At 37.2% G+C, this 20,590-nt stretch overlaps 1 pseudogene; it reads left to right on the top strand.

The window, feature by feature from the left end:
- The first annotated feature begins 869 nt into the window (after window positions 1-869).
- Window positions 870-2,039, top strand: LOC110307714 (annotated as a pseudogene).
- The last annotated feature ends 18,551 nt before the right edge of the window (window positions 2,040-20,590 follow it).

The following is a 20,590-nucleotide window of genomic DNA, read 5'->3' as shown; positions in this document are numbered from 1 at the left end:
AAAGTACAACTCAGTCGTCATAAAGAATACAATCCACATCTAAGTATTGTTGCACATTTAAAAATTAGATAAATATAAAATAAAAACAAGTTATGATATCCTTGAAATAGATTCTCACTGCTGTATAGCAGCACCAAAAAGAATGATCACAATTCCTTTTTATTCTTAGGAAGAAGTGCTTCTCTAAAAAGCATTTAAAAAAAATGGAAAGGACCACTCTGTAAAAGAAATTTTAAAAGTGGAATCACACATTGTGCTATTTCCAAAGTAAAAAAATTTACTTTCAATATATTAAAATGCTATAAATAAAATACTTGACATTGTTAATAGCAAAACTTATAATATTTCAACTATAGAAACATAACAACTCAAAAATTTCACTTATCTTCATTAAATTTACTGTGCTTAGATGTAAGCATTTCTATTTGAATATGCTAGCCAAACCCCTGTTGTGAGGTTCTAATTGAATCTTGGCATTGACTGTCACCACCGCCTCCTGCGGAATCAGACTGAGTGGAAGGTATGGGCTGGATTGGCCTGGGCTCATGATTTCCATCACAGAACAGGTAGAGATGGCCACATGACGTTTTTGTATTGTAATATGCTTTCAAAGAAGAAGTATAACAAATGCTTTTTAAACTTTTCCCTATTAATCACCTGAAATTTCACAATTATAAACCTACATCATAGATTACTGGGGATTAAACTAGTAAATGTCTGTAAGATATACAGAACAGTATGTAGATACTTGTTAAATGAAGCAATTTCATTCTTTGAAGCTTCATTATGTTTTAAGAAATAAGATACTGGGTGAAGCCGGAGCTGCAGGTGCCTTCTTGGCCCACGGAAAGACCACCCCACTTCCCACCCCAGCTCTTGCAACAGAAATGCCCAGCACACCAGGGTTTGTGGGATACAATCTATACAGTCATCTCCCCTACAACAACTACAGTCTGGGAGGGAACCCAAGCACCAACAGCGGGTTCACGGTGTCCTCTAGCATTACTGTTCCAAAGTCTCCACCAGATAAGTCGCTGATGCCTACATGAGGTACAGCAGAAAGGTCTGGGGCCAAGTAAAGGCTTCCAATCCTGACCTAAAGTTGTGGGAGGTTGACAAGATTATTGGTGGCATGTGGCGATATCTCACTGATGAAGAGAAGCAAGAATATTTAAATGAATACGAAGCAGAAAAGATAGAGTACACTGAATCTATGAAAGCCTATCATAATTCCCCAGTGTACCTTACCTATATTAATACAAAAAGTCGTGCAGACGTTGCATTAGAGGAAGAAAGTTGACAGAGACAGTCTCTCATGGAGAAAGGAGAACCTTAGATTAGCATTCAGCCTGCTGAGATCATCCCGATGATGATAGCTTTTCAATGGAGCACCCAGTCACTGCCCATTTCCAGAAAAACTACTGTCTCATCAGTGACATCCTCAGAGAGAGAGTGGTATCTGATGTGTGGTCGGTTGTCACAACAGCTAGAATGCAGGTCCTCAAGCAACAGGTCCAGTATTTAATGGTTCATCAGCGGAAACTAGAAGCCGAGCTCCTTCAGATAGAAGAATGACACCAGGAAAAGAAGAGGAAATTCCTGAAAAGCAGAGACTCCTTTAACAATGAACTTTAAAGGTTATGTGGTCTGAAAGTGGAAGTAGCACATGGAGAAGTCTGCAGCTGAGATCCGCACTGGCGGAGGAACAGGCCCGCAAAAGGCAGGAGGAGAATGAGAAGCAGGCAGCAGAGCAAGCTGAGCGGAGACAAAGCAGCATAGCCCCTGAGGAAGAGCAAGTGGCAAACAAAGCCAAGGAGAACATCCTGATTGAGACAGAGGAGGCACATCTTGCAGAGAGTCAGCAGAATGGTGAAGAAGGCACTTCTACTCCTGAGGACAAGGAAAGTGGACAGGAGGGGGTTGACAGCATGGAGGTGGAAGGGACCAGTGATAGTAATACTGGCTCAGAGAGCAACAGCGCTACAGTGGAGGAGCCGCCCACAGATCCAGTGTCAGAAGACCATCAGGTTGGGATTTAATCCCTAATGCATTAGTCTTAAGAGGAGCACTGAGGGAAATGATTAAGCTATAAGGCTCTGCCATCATGAAGGAGAACAACGCCCTTAGAGAAGAGGCGTGCATCCTAGAGGTGCCTGTCCCTTCTGTGTCGTTTGCCTTTACGTATGTTGTCCTCCAACAGGACAGCATAGACAACACCACACTTGGAATAGGCCTTCATCACAGTGAATCCGATGGCCCCGTGGCCTTGGACTTTTCACCCTCAGAGCGATGAAGGGAAAAAACAGCACTTATAATCCAATATAAAGTATTTGGTAACCACAATGAGAATGAACTGAGACAGACAATAAACTGTAGAGCCATTTTCCCCTTGGGGATTAGTAATGTTCAATTCTGTCCCCAGAACCAGGATCAACAGAGTCAAGGAGGAAAGAATGGATGTGGCAGGAGAAACAACTGTGAAGGTAGAAAGCTCGGAGGGCGGCAGATTTATTACCTAAACCCAAGATAGAAACGTCCCTTCATTCACAATTCTTCCCAGAGTCAATTTGCCTTCCGTGCAATTAGGTAATGTCAAGCTGCAACACACAGCCTGCTCAGTTGTTCTGCAGAGCACGCTGAACCAATAATTTATTTGTGTGCTTAAATTCAGAGTCTTAAAGGGGAAAAATGGTAATGTATATTTGATTGAAGTGATGCTTGCATACCCAATACGGGTTATGTTAATTTTAACTTTCTTTTTATCATTAAAGACACTTCTCCACACACACACTTAAACATAAGGTAAAGAAAATTGTCACTTATTTACGCTAGAATTAATATGTTTAGATAGCCATAAAAGCAGACAGGAAACATTATTTCAATGTGTTTTCCTTTCAATGCAGCCAAAGATAAAATTTGACATATAAAAAATGATTCTTTTTGTTAAAAAATTCAAGTGAGTACTAAAATAGTTATAGATGTAGATGTAATTTCTAATTATGTAAATTTAAAATATTAAGTATATGCCTATAAATTATACCTAAATATACCACAGCATGTGATCCTAAAAGAAATAAGCTGTTTACTTTATAGACATTAATTTCTCTTCATACCTCACCATTCAGTGATATCTAATGATTTTTCATTAAATAATCTGCTAATTAGAAAATGTTCCATTTAATAGGGCTGGGATTTTATTGGCTTGTTAATGGTTGGAGTAGCCAAATATGCCATAATATTCTTGAAGTGGATTTTTGTTTGTTTGTTAATTTGTTGACTCAGAAGCTTAACAGAACTATTTAGTCAAATATCTAAATATTTCTTGATTGTCCTTTCTTGTCTCTGCTACTACTTTGCACACTTTGCCTATGCTTGCCTCAGTTTCTACCTCTGAGAAATAAGGCCAAGATAAAACACAAACATTTCACAGGGATTAAATGAAACTCTTCCGTCATTTTTTCTTTCTTCTTATCTCTCTTATCCTCGTCAACTCTAGAACACTCCTAGGAATTGCCATTTTTGAGGAAGACACGTTTGCCTAGTCATATCAGTGCCTCCTTGCCCAGGCTCTGCATGGATCGCACTGTATTTGATTTTAGGTTCATTTGAAATAATGTTTTTTATCAAAACCCCAGAAATTAAGCCACTTACCTAGCCGCCTCATTCTACTATATTATGCTTCATATGATGTGCCAAGCAGGATCTCTGTGTAGTCCTGGCTCCCCTGGAGCCTGCTCTGTAGATCAGATTGGCCTCAATCACAGACATCCACCTGCCTATGCCTCCTGAATGCTAAGATTAAAGGTGTGCACCACCTCAGCCAGCTGGCCTTAACTGACCACACTATGTACAAATTTGATTTTGTTGTTTTGGTTTGGTTTAGTTTAGTTTTTTAGGGTTGTTAATTATAAGAGAAGCTAAGATTTGATATTTATATAATTTACAATTGAAAACAACTACCTTCATATTTTGAAAGTTGGTGAAGCACATAAGGTTTTCAGGGAAAAGGCTTATGAACAAATTATAAATTCTCTATTAGAGAAACTATTCATAACTTTTTATGTCTTCTAGACTGAGTTTCTCAAAATTAATAATACTAATTTTTGCCTAGTTTTAACCACAGATAGTTCCCACTATTCTGAAGTATGCATGATTTATGTTTGAACTCAGTCTTGAGGTACCTTTGATATCATGATTTACATAAAGATGTAAAATAGGAGAAAATGTTACAAAGCCCAAGATAGTGATAAACTGAGAATCTGACTGGAGAGATGGCTCAGCCATTGAAGACTAGGCTCACAACCAAAAAAATAAAATAAAAAAGAAAAGAAGAAAATTGAGAGCTTTTCACATAAACTAAGTGATTTCAACTTCAACATTAAGACAGTTTCCAAACTTCAACAGGATACAAGAAGCTAGTAAGAAAATGAAATTACTCTTTGTGGTTTAAATGAGAATGCCCTCCCAAAGAGTCATATATTTGACTTCTCTCTCTCTCTCTTCCTCTCTCTCTCTTCTCTCTCTCCCTCCCTCTCCTTCTCCCTCCATCTCCCTCCCTCCCTCTCTCTCTCTCTTCTCTCTCTCCCTCCCTCTCTCTTTCTCCCTTCCTCTCTCCCTTCCTCTCTCCCTTCCTCTCTCTCTCTCTCTCTCTCTCTCTCTCTCTCTCTCTCTCTCTCTCGGATCAGATGTAAGCTCTTCTAGATTGATCCAGGAGTAGACCTTCTTGTCTGCCACCATCCTTCTAACCATGATGATTATAGCCTTGTTCTCTAAAACTGGGAGCAAGCCCCCAATTAAATACTTTCTTTTATAAGTTGCCTTGGCCATGAGTCTATAGCCAAAGCTATAGACCATGACTAAAACATTCCTGATGGACGGAGCGAAGGAAACTCACAAGCTTTTTTGTCATATTATCTCTGTGCAACTTTGTGCTTCAACGGGCATATCTTTGTCCATTTGTAATTGATGAATTAAAATTGTTAAATAATAGTTCTGCTGAATGTGAAGTCTAAAAACTAAACTGAAAATATATGTTTAGAAAAAATGCCAATATTTCTGAAAACTATATAGGCAATTAATAAAAGTCTAAAAGAACAAAATATACTTGATAGAATAAAAACTTCATAACATATTCATATACAAACATCATTATTACATAGGTGTAAGAAAGAATAATCATTGTCAATTTTATAGCTAAATATAAACTGCTACCACTAACAATCCTAATCTTTTGCTTTCTAACTTATTATTTTCATAATGGTCAACCTAAAATTCTCTATTTCTGCTATCAATCATTGTTTGCGAATAACTTTATCCCCTATCAGTATCTACACTAGAATTCCAAAAATTAAACTTCTGGAGTCATTAAGATGGTTCTGTGGAAAGGTACTTGCTCCACAAACCTAATGGTGTGAGTTTAATATGCAGAGCCACAGAAAGATGGAAGACAAGAACAAACTCTACAAAGATGTCTTCTGTCCTCCACATTTACATGTTGTATTCACACACCTATCCACAGATCGCATGCATACACAAGAATTTAATTGTTTAAAATATGCAAATATAAGCCTTTAAGTAGGTACCTAACATTAGTGATAGTATTGCCTTCCTAAATATTTTCTTATGGAGCAACAGAAAAGTATACACCAGAATATCCTGTCTTTAAAATCCTTTGGGAAAAAACTGAATGCTAAGTTTCATGGGCAGGATATGCAGGCAAAAGATTGATTCCTGTATTTTCCACTGAACTTTAATGCATAATTACAGAAGTGAAGTATGCACTTAAGTAGTCACAGATGTGTTGTGCTTTCCTCTGCATCCTCCTGTCTCCTATGACCAGGGAACCAAAAATAGAAATTTTTGTTTCCATTAAACACCATGGGTTTAGTATGCTTATATGAGTACATATATACTTCTTACACATTTTAAACTTGTAGGTAGTAGCAGACCATGGTGATAGATGTTAGGAATCCTGGGACTCGGGAAGCTGAGACAGGAGGATATTCGTTTGATGCCACCATGAGCTTCACAGAGAAACAAAGGCAGCAGCAAAAGCGATTGGTTTGACATCACGCATTAAGGTGTCTCTTTGAATCTCAATTCCCCAAGTAACTGTTGTCTGGCCATTCTCCTGTGTCATAACTCCCATTTGCATTTTATTAGTCCTAACAAATCTCAATCCTTCTTTTAGCAGTTTGTCTAGTGACAAGTTTTCCTCTTTGCAATATAAGTTCCTAGTCAGGAAAAAAATGTATAGACCCAATCCAGTGCCAAGTATGTGTATTCTAGAAAAATACTCTGAATATTCACTGAATCTAAAAATCAGTTTCTTTTTTCTGAGAGATATTTCCATGCATTTGAACATATTTGAATAACTTGATAATCATTGTAATAATATTCATGGGACATTGTTTAACTTCTAATTGTTTTTAGAATTATATAAACATGTGCCTAATCTTTTCTATCTTTCTATTTTTGGAGACATAATGTTGCCATATAGTTCAGGCTGTCCTCAATCTTACCATCTTCCTGCCTTGGCTGTGAGTGCTAGGTTTATTGGATTGTTGCATGGTGTTCAACTCATTCATGTTCTAAGGGTAGAAAACCATCGCCATGTTTTACAGGACTTTACTTATTTCAATAAGTGAAAGAAAGCTGTGAAAAGTTAAATTGCCTTCAAGAGGGAGTTACTGAGAGTGACTGGGTTTTCAAATGTAAAGAAGTCCATGGGTAGCACTTGCTATTCCTTCTAAATTATCCAGAATCAGGCCTTTGCTGTTTGCTACCTATACTGCTTCCCTCGAAAAACCCACATATTTTACTACATGAATCCAATGATAACTTCTCTTTATACCCAACCAAACAACCACTATATTAGCTTTTTATCTTCATGAGTATGTGTTTTGTGTCATGTGCATATGTATTCACATTAAAATATAAAATCTTCTTAACATATAAAACATGCTGCGTTTGCAGTAAAATGTTTAGTCAAAAACCAGTCAGTGTTGTTCCTCTTTGAATGTATTTCACACATATCTTGCCTTTTTTCTTCCCACTTTCAGAATCCATTGCCCAGTCAGAATGTTCTAAGTCTCCAACTTGTACCTCCCTTGAAAGCTGCCAACAGAAGCCTTCTTTTAAACAATGCTATTTTTTCTCATTGTGTGCAGAGGGCTATATTTTGCTTCATTAAACTCCTCTCAGACATACCTGTCTTTTTCAATTCTAACTACTAACTACTCTAGCTCAAACCATAAGCCCCTCTTAACCGGACAGCAGCTTCATGAGTTTTGCCTCACCCAGTCGTAAAGGTAAATTTCTTTGAAGTAAAAAGTCACATGTGCCTGTCTTAGTTTAAAACCATTCAATGCTGCTCTACCACATTCATATCAAAGACAAAAACTAACAACAGTATCTGTCTTTGACACCAAACCTTTCTTAGAGCATCTTACCTTGCTTTCTGTCTATTTCTTTGAACTGTCTCAAAGTAGGATTTCTCCTACCTAGGGACCCTGACATGTGTTATCTCCCTGTCTGAACATTCTGTCTGACCTCTCTTGCATTGAGTCCTCCTTCTATCTAACTGCCCAAGCATTGATTTTGAAGGAAAGCTTTCTGATCAGGCCTCTCATCCCAGCCATTTCTCTGTACTTATCCATTGCAGAACTTGCCTATACAGTTAGTCAGTTACACAATTTTTTGGTTTGTTTGTTTGTTTGTTTGTTTGTTTGTTTGTTTTTGTTTTCTAAGATAAGGTTTCTCTGAGTAGACTTGGCCATCTTGAAACTCACTCTATAGACTATGGTGGCCTTGAACTCATAGAGACCCATCTGCCTCTGCCTCTCAAGTGCTGGGATTAAAGGCATTCACCACCACAGCTCAGCTACAATTATTTGTTTTATGTCTAACATCCCTATTGTGATACACATGTCATAATGTTAACTACTAATTAATTTGGTCTTACTGTATTTCCAGTGGTAGCCAAGTATTTTAGATATAGTAGATCCTCAATAAATATCTGTTGACTATATCACACAAACAAAAACACTAGGAATAGGTATGGAGAAAAACAGTAGAATAATTGCCTAGCATAAATGAGGTCATGGGTTCAGTCACTAGCACTGAATAAAATAAAAAACAATTCAAAATAACAAAATATAACTTCTGCCATCATATCTATCTCCAATGAGATGTTTCAAGAATTAAGTAATTTTGCTTCTCCCACCTGTCTACAAATATTAATCACCATTACTGAGCATAAAGCCATTCACTCTTCTCACTCTCTGAAATCAAGCCATGCTTATTCATGCATCTGGGTCATCATCAATCACTTTGTTTTTCTGGCCTATATTGCTCTTCTTCCTATCTCTCTTAATTCCATAACTCTTTCCCAGCTCCAACCCAAAGCTGCTGACATTACACTTCTATATTGATTTATATTTACTATGGATTTCTATAGTATTAGTAATAAGTGCTTACCAATTTTAAGCATGTGTTCAGTATTTTTCATATTTATTAATCTACTTTCTTCAACCAAAGCCTTTTTTTTTTTTACAATTCATCTATTCTATTCATGTCTTGTACTTTTTCAGTGGTTCTTATTCAAAGCTTTCTGTCTCCCAACCCTACATTCACAACCACACAAACCTCATCTAGCATTCTGTATTCCGATAAGTTACTCTGTAAATACTTACTAGTTAAATGATTTAGCTTTACCTTAAATGTATGGAAGGAGTCACCTTACATTGAGTTTGTTTTGTCATTAAAAGCCAAAAGCATCAGGGAGCAGAAGATGGCAGACCTCTGTGAGTTGGAGACCAGCCTAATCTACATAGTGAGTTTTAGGCTGGCAAGGGCTATAACATAAGACTGTCTAAAAATAAATAAGTATAATTTAAAAATAAACCCAAATAATGAAATTAATGCAGACAGAACACCTCCTTTGAATTTTCTGCTTTTCATTATGATAAAGTCTATTTGACTATATCAGTTCAAATTTTACCAGAATTCAAAGTAAGTCATAATGGTCAAAATAGATGAATTGGAAATTTCATTATGTCCCCAAAGTTATCATTTGTTCTCTTTTAACACAAAAGCAGAAATAATTGCATTTAAAAAATGTTATTCCTGGCTAATGTAGTATGTTAATAACATTGGAAAATTAATAGTCAAACATTTAACCCAAATCCAGAGTACCCTTTCTTAGTGATACATAAGTGCAAGTGGGCTGTATTTTCTGATATTTTATCTACTACTCAGTCTTGTGAACACATATGGGTGTTGCTTCTTTTTAATTATTTAATTATTTTATGTAGATTGGTGTTTTGTTTTTATGTATATCTGTGTGAGAGGGTCAAATGCCCTGGAACTGGAGCTGAAACCTGCCATATAGATGCTGGGAATTGAACTCAGGACCTCTAGAAGAGCAGCCAGTGCTCTTAAACACTGAGCCATCTCTCCAGTCCACTGGGTTGTGAATGCAACAATCCACTATTGTTTTCTAAGAGCCATAGAATCTTCTTTGGTGGAACATAAGCCTAAGAAACATTTAGTCGGATTAAGTTTCACATCTTTCTCTTGGATTTTTTTCAATTATTGAAAAACATTTTATTGTATGTGTGTTTTGCTTGATATGACTGTGTACAATATCATATATGCCTGATTCCTTTGAGGACCAGAAGAGGGCATTGGATCTCCTGGAACCTGAGTTACAAATGGTTTTGAGCCATCAACTGAGTACTAGGATTTGAATCTAGTTCCTCTTCAGAGCAGCCAGAGGTTTAAACTGCTGAGCCATCTCTCCAGCTCCTCTCTTGTTATTTTAAACCTGTACTCTGTAAAAATGTGAAAAGTCAGCCTTTTGCGGTCTGTATATGAAATATTTCTGGATGAAATATAATCAATGACTTAAATTCTCCATGTAGCTCTTTGACTGCAGGTTAGATACTCAGAAAGACTAATTGTTAAATCACAGGGGTCCCATTTCCTAGTGTATCTTTAATCATAATTTCTAGTATTCTAAGGTAACCAATGAAGCTTTCAAAACTGTTCCTAGGGGCTCAAGACACAGCTCAGTGGGCAAAGCATTTGTCACAAAGCTATGAGGGCTAGAGTTCACATCAGATCTCTTGAGCTAATGTAAAAGCTAGGCAGGCATAGAGTGAGGGATCTTGTTTCAGTATGAGGTGAAGAGGGACAGAAGAAGATGCCCAGTGTCAGATTCTGGCCTCTATGTGTACCTCACATGTCTGCAACTTGCACCCACACAAGAGAGCACACCACACAAACACATGCACACACACATGCACCCTCACACAACTGCACACACACATGAAAACGCACCACACAAGCACATGCACACACACACACCCTCTCTCTCTCTCTCTCTCTCTCTCACACACACACACACACACACACACATGAACACACACACACATACATACACACATATACAAACACACATACTTACACACAGTGGGATGGCCCTTGCCAAGTATGCCAAAGGCCCTGAACTTGATGGCAGCACTACAAAATAAAATGTTAATTTAGTCAAGGAGGTTAGATCTTAAAGATACTGACCTTCATTCATTTCTTCAGTCAGAAATTAAATTTATAAACATTTCAGTCATTTTCATGAGCAGTGTACTTCAGTGAATTAGATATTTTAATTGAGGTGAAATAGTACAGAAAATTACCTCCAAATATTTCATTTGAAATGTGTTGGTGCAATTGTTTTATGATTTTGAGGATTCAGTCCCAAGTTGTCCAGTTAACTTGGCTAAACACAGTCTGAGTCTACTAATGGTTCCTCACCTGCAATACCAGATTTCAGAGCATGTACTACAAACACATTTGAAAGCTTGCTTAGAGGCTCTGTCCAGTCACTCACTCCCAAAGAACTATTTTCTCTAGGAAATACAATCTCAACAGCTCGGCATCTTCAAGAGAACTCATGTTGAAAGAACCATTCTCTCCAAACCAACCCCTTAGCCCACATGGCAAGAGCTTTTTTCAGAAAGAGCCATCTTTTATTAAAACTAAATTCATTCACTCATCAACACATAACATGCACTGTTTGTCATTGCTGTTCTGGCTACAAAGAATTCTGCAACATATAGTAGGTTGCATACCTTTAAAAGCTTACATTTATCCTGAGGGCTTGTGTTTGGGGAAGGAATGTGAGATATGGTTGGTAAGTAAAAGATATGGCTGGTTTAAGCTGGGTGTGGTGATATGTCTGGAACCCCAGCACTTAAGAGACTAATGTAGACAGACAACTGCAAGCTTAAGATCACTTTGGAACACATACTGAATTCCAACCTAGTCTGGGAGACCCTGTCTTAGAAAAGGGGGGTGCTGGTTTTAAGAAGAATATAATAGGTAATTGAAGTGAAATCAAATTAAACGGCTCTATACCAGGCAGTGGTGACACGTGCCTTTAATCCCAGTACTTGGGAGGCAGAGGCAGGCAAATCTCTGATCAAACACAGCATTGTCTATAGAGAAAGTTCCATTTATGTGTTTGCTAGGCCCCGGCGTAGTCTCACTAGAGACAGCTATATCAGGGTCCTATCAGCACAATCTTGCTAGTGTATGCAATGGTGTCAGCGTTTGGAGGCTGATTATAGGTGGAACAACATTATGAACTAACCAGTACCCCGGAGCTCTTGACTCTAGCTGCATATGTATCAAAAGATGGCCTAGTGGGCCATCAATGGAAAGAGAGGCCCATTGGACTTGCAAACTTTATATGCCCCAGTACAGGGGAACGCCAGGGCCAAAAAGTGGGAGTGGATGGGTAGGGGTGTGGGGGGGAGGGTATGGGGGACTTTTTGGATAGCATTGGAAATGTAAATGAGGAAAATACCTAATAAAAAAGAAAAAAACGGAAAAAAAAGAGAGAAAGTTCCAGTATTCAGGGCTACACAAAGAAACCTTACCTTGGAAAACCAAATAGATAGATAAATAAATAAATAAATAAATAAATAAATAAATAACATGCTATATAAATGGCACATAAGGAATACTTGCCACAAGGAATGTGTATATAATATGCAAGTATCTATATATGCATATGTAGATATATATCCCATTATGGAAAGTGTATGTATTTTTATATATGTATATATGTGTATATGTACATATATGTGTATATAATTATTTAGCTATCTGGCTATATATTTATGTATGTATATGAGTATGTACATGTATATAGGTAAATATATATAAAATCTAGCTAAGTAGCAAGATAAGCTAAATAAATTTATATCGATACAGTTAATCTAAGTAATCATGCAATCTTTGTAGGTTCATACATCTCATGATATTCATTGGCCCATAAATGAACAGAAGAAATAGTGTCACATTGGCATAATAACAAATTACACATAAAATTAAATTTTTGCATGCATGATAAACAAATTACTTTTAAATTATAGATGTGCTTACAAGCTAGTTATGAAAGATAATTAGCAAATACAATAAGTGAGATATACATTCAAAGTTCACATAAGAATGTACATATAAGGTCAGGCATAGACCTCAATTCCAGCACTCAGAAGCCAGAGGCAGGTGGATCTCTTCAAGGCCAGCATGCTACACACAGTGACATCAAGGCAAGGCTACATGGTGGAATCCTATCTTAGAACAAAACAAAACAAAACAAAAATGTATATACAATTCATTCATCATCCCTGAATTGTATCTATGAAAATTCAACTGAATTCCTCATACAAATAAATATATATAAAGCTAAATAGTCCAATAAGTATAAGTACAAATACAATAAATTTAAATTTTACACTAATATGCATTTCTTATATATGTGGTTCATTTAGAATCATCTGTTGTTTTCCTGGCTAATTGTCTGGGTATCTGAAAAATGCAGTAAATAATACAAAAATCTAAAGCAAATAATTTATTATGGAGATATTAAATATCAATTTGCATTCAAAGCAGAATGTCATCTTCCAAAATGGTTGAAGAAAGCCTGTCTCGCTGTCAGTGCATCCTTGCACGTTTGTATATGTGCCTTCATAAACACTCCTCTGTATTAGAAAAGCACGCCTTCATAAAGGCATTTAAGTTGGCAGAAATGATTTTCAAGAAGCACACAATTAATTTGTGATAATGACAGGTATGTGTAGACTCAGGAACTAATGAAAGGCAAGAGCATCTAAAGCCAGTAGGCTTCTAATGTTATCAGTTTGATTTTTGCAGGAAATGTAGGTCATTTATTTTCAAATGAAATGATTAGAAATACTTTCTAGACTATATCAGTAATATTTAAAATAAGATCCTCACAACTTTCAAATACTGCTTTAGTAGTCATTACTTGTCATTAAACATAACTGTATATTTGCGAGCTCCCCAATAATAGCCTTTAATTAAACCAAGGACTGACTGTTAGAGGGCTTCCACTGCCCTTTGAAGTTCTTAATTATTACTTGTATCAAGCCTTTTATGGTACACTTAAGGTTAAGTAATTTAAATATATCTTGAAAAGAAATATGAAGACTTTTGCCTTTTTATATTAAATATCTGAATTTCAGGATTTGAAAATAATAACATACGTTTTGATTTTTTTTTCATGGACGAATGGTAAAATGCTCACAATATTAAACAACAACAACAAAAAAATGGTGGCTTTTTATGGGACTAATCGCTAAGCAGATGCATGTAAATGAGCTATTTTCTATGCATGACTTCCAAAAGTGCTAATTAAATAGTTGGTATTCAAGGCTATGCTCGCTCATTGTTTAGTGACACACAAATCCAGCCATGTGTACCAGCAGACATTTTAAGTTGAATGTTTTCTCCTCTGTGGCCTTTGTCAGGAAATGGTGGGCACCATGATGAGAACGCTAGTGCAAGCAAAACATTGAAATATGCTTTAATAATGTTTTAACCATGTAGTGACACTAGTCTAGTTTTCTAATGAATTTTTAATTTCTTTTTTCGTATAAGGGTGGTATGAGTTATCGCCGATGCATATTAAATCATATACATGAGTCATTTTCTCTAAATTTGCATAAAATGGCTAAATGCTAATGCACCAAATGGAGCTTACTATATGTGCTACAGCAAATATTCCCTTGAAGATTTTCTGCAATCAATCTCCTGTATTTCATTAGCAACCAGATAAGGTGTGGTCTGCAGAATAAAAAGGAAAAGTGTGCAGCTCATGAACTTGAGGCTTCGGATGATTTCTACATGGTGATTAGAGTGGATTCTGCAATTAGGATTTATGTAGGTAAAACACACACACACACATGCTTCCTTTAAAGGCACAGCCAACCACAGTTCTGAGTACAGCCTCACAGGGTTGAACAATGAAAAGACACCATTCAACTACTGTGATTTTCTATATCCAAAATTAAATGAAAGAAAGCCATACTTGAAATTTAGTACCATTTGATTGATAGAACTCTTACTCAAATTTTACAATTTTTTTCATTATGATTATAAAAGAACTTTCAAAAATAACCACGGGTGGAGGGGCATTTTCTTTCCTAATTTTCTCCTTTTCCTTTGTCATATAATGATGAGGAATTTGGCATTCGTCCTTTAAATATTTTTTTTCTTTTTACCACCAAGACAGCCTTTATTAAAGGCACATTAAGATCACATGATGTACAAACAGCATCAAGGTGATAGTGTTACTGGGCAAGGCAAACATCTCCTTGAAGAATACACTTCCCACTTCCTGCACTTACCAAGCTTTTTTCTTATCCCCCATATTTTCACCATCTGGAATACTTTTTAATCTGAAAAAATTGGGGAAGGGGATGGCTATTTAAAAATAAATGTATGCTTTGCCCTACAGTTATTTTGAATTAGTCTTGATAAATAATTAAGGAATGCATAATATATTATTTAGAGCCCATGGTCTTAAGAATTTGAGTGGTATTTCAAGTACAATTATAGTCATTTATTTATCAGTAGAAAATTTACATAATCACACTTCAAAATCCAGTGGACTGGAGAGATATCAGAAAGACACCCATGAATGTGGTAATGACTCTGAGCACTACATTAGTTAATAATGTAGTGGCGCTCAGGATAGTCTAATATCTAGCAAGGCCGCATTTGATCACTTGTAACAATAAAAGCATAAATATTTTCCCATTTCAAGCTGCATTTTCTGCAGAAGAGCTTTTTATTGTATTAAATGCAATTTGAAAATTCAAAATTGAATTAGACAATCTGTAATGAAATAGAGCGAGCTGAGTATTAACTTTTAATAAACAAAGCCAAATTTCTATTTCCAGCAGTAAGAAAATCATTTAGTCAATTGTAATTGGTTAACATGAATAATTTTCACTTCATATATTCTAATGTGACAATATAGATCATAAGACTAAAGTCTAGAAGGGCAGAAATTTAAATTCTTTTTTTTTTTTTTTTTTTTTTTTTGTCCATGAGCATAGCATACTAATGGAGATAGGGTTCCCTGTTACAGAGGAAACACACTTGCAGTTAACTCAGTCCTGGTATGGATTTTTCCTTAGCAGCTAGTTCATCTGAGACAAATTGGTAGAAATAGATACAGTGTTTGTACCCTGCTGTTTGAGTCACTGGAATTTCACGTTACATCTGCAAACTGAGACTTCAGGCTATAATTGAGCGTGAGTCTTGTGTAGGAAATCTTCAGCTACATAGCAATTTCTAGTTTGATTCTGGAATAACTGAGCATCTCTGGTATTAATCTAATTGTGTACAAGTTGTCCAGTCATTTTATAAAGCAAGGCAAATGTTAATTTGTTAATTCCTACTTCCTTGCTGTGTAGCTATTTCCATGATTAAAGCCATTCATGGGGCATCTACTATAAATTCTAAAGATCAAGATCTGTTTGTTTGGTTGTTCCTTTGTTTTTTTATTTGGGAATATCTTACTCGTGTAATCCCATCACTTCAGAAGCTGAGACAGGAGGATTTCTGTTAGAAGCCAAGTTAGGCTCCATATTGAATTTCAGGTCATCATGGATTACAAAGTAAGATCTTGGTTCAAATATAAATATTTTCCTATTCTTTTCAGATCTGTTTATCATCAATCAGTCATGGCCATAGTTTTGTATTTAAAGCTCTTAAACAGTTTTCATGCAATGCCACATACTGGTCTACACTATAAACTTCATATACCTAGCACTAGCCAGGAATAATTTAACACTGTACAGACAGCATGTATTTTAAGGATAATGCAATCAATTAAAATAATTTTAAGCAACTAACGTCTATAAAATGTCTGCTTTTGAAAATGTAATGTCTAAAACCTATTGGGTAGGTTCTTCCTCAATACTCTTACATTAATGCAACTGTATCAGGTTCTTCATAATACTCACTGAATTAAAAATAAGAACTAAGTACACTTTTATTATTACCATACAAGAAATTTAGCCTTCACAGGAAGCTAGTTGGTAGAATCTGAATTTCAATGATATTAAATCTGTTATTGTCTTCAAGGAGACATTAATTCCAAATAGATTATAGAAGATTTTTTTCATTACAATGGACTTGATAAATATATAAACTGTTTGAAATATTTATTCAGTGAAAATATTTCTTTTCATATATGTCATTAATTTGTAAAGTCTAATAAATTTTATTCTATATGTTGATAGATTTTTTTCTCTAAAAGACAAAGATTTAAAAGACACTATGATTAATATTTGGCAACTTGTTTCTTGTAACATAATTAGGAAAGCATTGACGTTTTACCATTTTGCTACTTCTCCATACAACCTTCATTTGCAGTGCTTCCTTAGCCATCATTTTGCAGGTTTACACCAGTTTTTACAGTGACCAGTAACTACAGTTATTTTCAATCTCACACTAGCAGTTAATGATAAAAGACAAACATTTTAACCTTGTTAAAAGCATGGGCTTAAATTTTTTAAAATGCCCAAAACTAATCTACAGTTAAAAATTATCCTGATAACTTGTTCTTCCAAGGCATATGCCTACTAAAAGAAACTCATAAACACAAGGAATCTGCCAGATAGCTACTTAGTGACAGAACCAGATGGTTATTGTTAGCTGTTTTAATAACGCAGCAGTTTTTGAAGCATTTTCCCAGGGTTATTTCTAATTTGCCCTGTCATATAAAAGTCACAAACTCCTTTAAAACAATAATCAATTTGAAACTTATGTCAAGAGGTTATTAGTAATACTCTGAGAAATTTACCTTTGAGATACTACCCTGGATTATCTTTTTTCAAAGTAGCTGGCCTTGGCACTACAAATAGACCAGAGACCAGGAAGTCATCATTTTGGGGGATCTGAAAGCCCCACCCCCACCCAACCCCCGAGCATACAACAACCTTCACACTTGTGGACAATAAAATGAAAACTGCTCTACAAGTTGGCCAATACCCTTCGATGTGTCTCATTATTATCACATGAACAAGCACACCAGCGTGCTTAGGACTTCTCTTGGTGGTCTTGCTCATTTTCCAACAGTAAGACCCACCATAGCCTTCCAGGACTATTGACTGTCACCTAAAGCAACATTTAAAGATGCTCCTATTGTCTGTCCAGTTCACTCATCCAAGGCCCCCCTCTTTTTTGAGATCATCGAAGGGTCTAAGACCCGGACCTGAGCCAAGGGAGGTGGATTTAGGCCAGTTAGAGTTAAGATGGTATCATTAGCTGCGCACAGCGTGACTTCCCCTTAATCCTGTCTGCATCTTACAACAAGTTTAAATGTCCATGCATGATGTTATTAACTGGCTTTAGTAAGTGCTTAAGACCCAGATTTTTTTTTTAAGTAATCTCTGAGCAAGTTCTACTGTATCCACCCAACAGAGATAAATAATTGCAGCAAATCTGGTGCTGTGACGATGCCCCAAGTTCCTGTTGGTTCGTTGGTGCGACTCCTGGAGAGGACCTAAGTGGGTGCTCCCTGAACCCAAGTCCAGGACCACCGTGTACCAATTTTTCTGACGAAGGTTGAGGGATCCTTTTCTGTCAGCAGCAGCCCACTAACTTAAAAAAAAAGTATGAGGAGATAGAGGGGACACAATCATGAAACCTGAACTATTGAGGGCAAGGGTAAGCAGAGGTAGAAAAGCTCAGTAGAGAACCCCTTTAACCCTAAAGAGCCGACCAGACAAGTAAGAGGCTCTGGGGCAGAAAACATCTGCCTGCCAGAAACCCTTGTCCAAAATAGACTAACTCCAACACCACCCTATCCGCAAACACAACTCAAGGATTCCTAAGCAAATGAACACTGGAGAGGCACAGGCAAGGCCAGGTCCCTGGTAACCTGCCAAGGGACAAGCAAATCACATTCAGCATCCCCTATAGATGCTCTTAGCCTGCGGGGCAGAGAGGGGCGACCTGGACTACACAGCTCGGTGGGGTCCTCAACCTTCCCGTGGCGGGGTGCGAGCACGTGAGCTCCGCAAACCAGGAAGGCCTCCCACCAGGTCACCCGAACCTCAGCGCGCCCCTCGCCTCTCCCGCGCACCATCCGGGAGCGCGCGCGCCGGCGCACTAGCTCCAGCAGCTAGGGCAGCCGGTCTCCCGGGAAACACCAATCAGACGCTCGCTTTCTGTCGCCCGCCGCGAGTAGCGGCAGCTCAGGGAGGACTCAGGCTGTTGGACGGTGCTGACTGGCCTTGTGATGCCCAGCGGCGGACCTGCAGCCTCAGCCATTGCCACTGCCTGGCCCAGCCAGTTCTGCAGCCAGTCACAGCCTGCTGTCTGCTCTGTCCACCGCCCACACCAAGCACCTTGAGAGGCGAAGCCTGACTATTTTTAGATCTCTGGACTGCGTTGTGCAGACTCTGAGCTAAAATCGAGTCAAACCATCAAGCCCGATATGGTTCAGAACTCTCTGTTTCTCTGAATAAAGTCGATTATCTGTACTTTTTAAACTCTACCCCCTGTGGTCTGGCAGTTGGCTGCAAAGCAGAAAGCCACATGCTTGTACCTCAAAAGATGGCCATCATCTTTCTAAGGTAGTCTACTAACTCTGGCCTGCAGCCCTGTTTGAGAACAATCAAATATTCCTTAGTAGCAATCACAACTATATGCTTTTCATTTCCATTCACTAGTTTAGGTTAATTCCACAGGAAAGTAGAACAGAGGGTGAAATAAGTTCTCTAGGCAAATAGGAATGGATGCTTCTACTGCGGCTTGTTTAACTTGGAGGGGGTGGGGGGGTGAACAGAATAACAGGATAACAAAGCCATCCATTAATCCGGAGACACTGAAGAACGGCCTTACATGCTCCATTGTTGTAAGATCTATTTAACAGTCTCAAAGTACTGGTAAGACAATTGACCTAGTATTATAAATATCTTTTACTCAACAACTTTAATTCTAGTTTTTAATCACAAGGGACATTTATTCTTTGTCGTTCATTTCACAGCCACCACCCAGAATCCAACATAACATGGTGTGTTTTATTTTAGCAAATTTAGGAAAATGTGAGTCACTGGAGGATATAAAATGACCTCCAGGAATAGTTGCATATGCCTTTAATGCCAGCTCTCAAAGGGTAGCCTGGTCTACAGAAGGAGTTACAGGGCAGCAAGAGCTATACAGAGAAACCCTATCGAAGAAGAAGAAAGAAGAAGAAGAAGAAGAAGAAGAAGAAGAAGAAGGAGGAGGAGGAGGAGGAGGAGGAGGAGGAGGAGGAGGAGGAGGAGGAGGAGGAGGAGGGAGGACGAGGACGAGGAGGGAGGAGGAGGAGCAGGAAATAAGTATCAACGTTCTGAAACCACAATGGTATTTCCACAGGTTACCCATAGGAAAACAGATGTGCACATTGTTTTTATTCACTATCTAGCCACTTTGTTCATATTTTATTTTATTTTATTTTATTTTATTTTATTTTATTTTATTTTATTTTATTTTATTTTATGTGTATGGGCATTTTGCTTGTAAGCTTGTCTGTGTACCACGTCTGTGCCTGGTGCCCAAGAAGTCTGAAGAAAGCATCAGATGTCCTGGAACTGGAGTTACAGATGGTTGTGAGCTGCCATGTGGGTGCTAGGAATTGGACCTTGGTCCTCTGGAAGAGCAACAAGTACTCTTAACCAGCGAAGCATCTCTCCAGCCCCCTGTCTAGCCACTTAAAAAAAATAACACCCTTTTAAAAATAAAAGTTCTTGAAATGTTTACGTAGTCTATGAATAGAAAATGGTTTTCAATTTGAAATGTAAGCATTCTCATCTCATTATTTAAATGAATTTTATATTATCATCAAACAACACAAAATCACATTAGAATTGTACATGTTTTCAAGTAAGAAAGTCATATCAATTCTTAAAATAAACGTAAAGAACACTATTAATACAAAATGTAATGCTTTAAGAAGACATGAAGAAAAGGTATTTTGAAAAAAGCATTCCATTTTTAATATAAATAGTGTATTTATTTTATTATTATACATATTCATAGCAACTTCAGAAAATGAAAGGCACTGAAAAACATACTCATGCCTATTTTGCCAAGATTATAGACATCTTCTATATATCTATGTTTTAACTTCTATTCAATTTCTATCTTTGTTGTTGGGTTGGATTTTTTTCTGTGTTTAATGATATATGCCTTATAATTTGATTATTGAGTGACTTTTCACTGT

The sequence above is a fragment of the Mus caroli genome, chromosome 13, assembly GCF_900094665.2.
Source record: "Mus caroli chromosome 13, CAROLI_EIJ_v1.1, whole genome shotgun sequence".
In the NCBI taxonomy this organism is placed as follows: Eukaryota; Metazoa; Chordata; class Mammalia; order Rodentia; family Muridae; genus Mus; species Mus caroli.
This window is presented reverse-complemented; position numbering and strand designations above follow the sequence as displayed.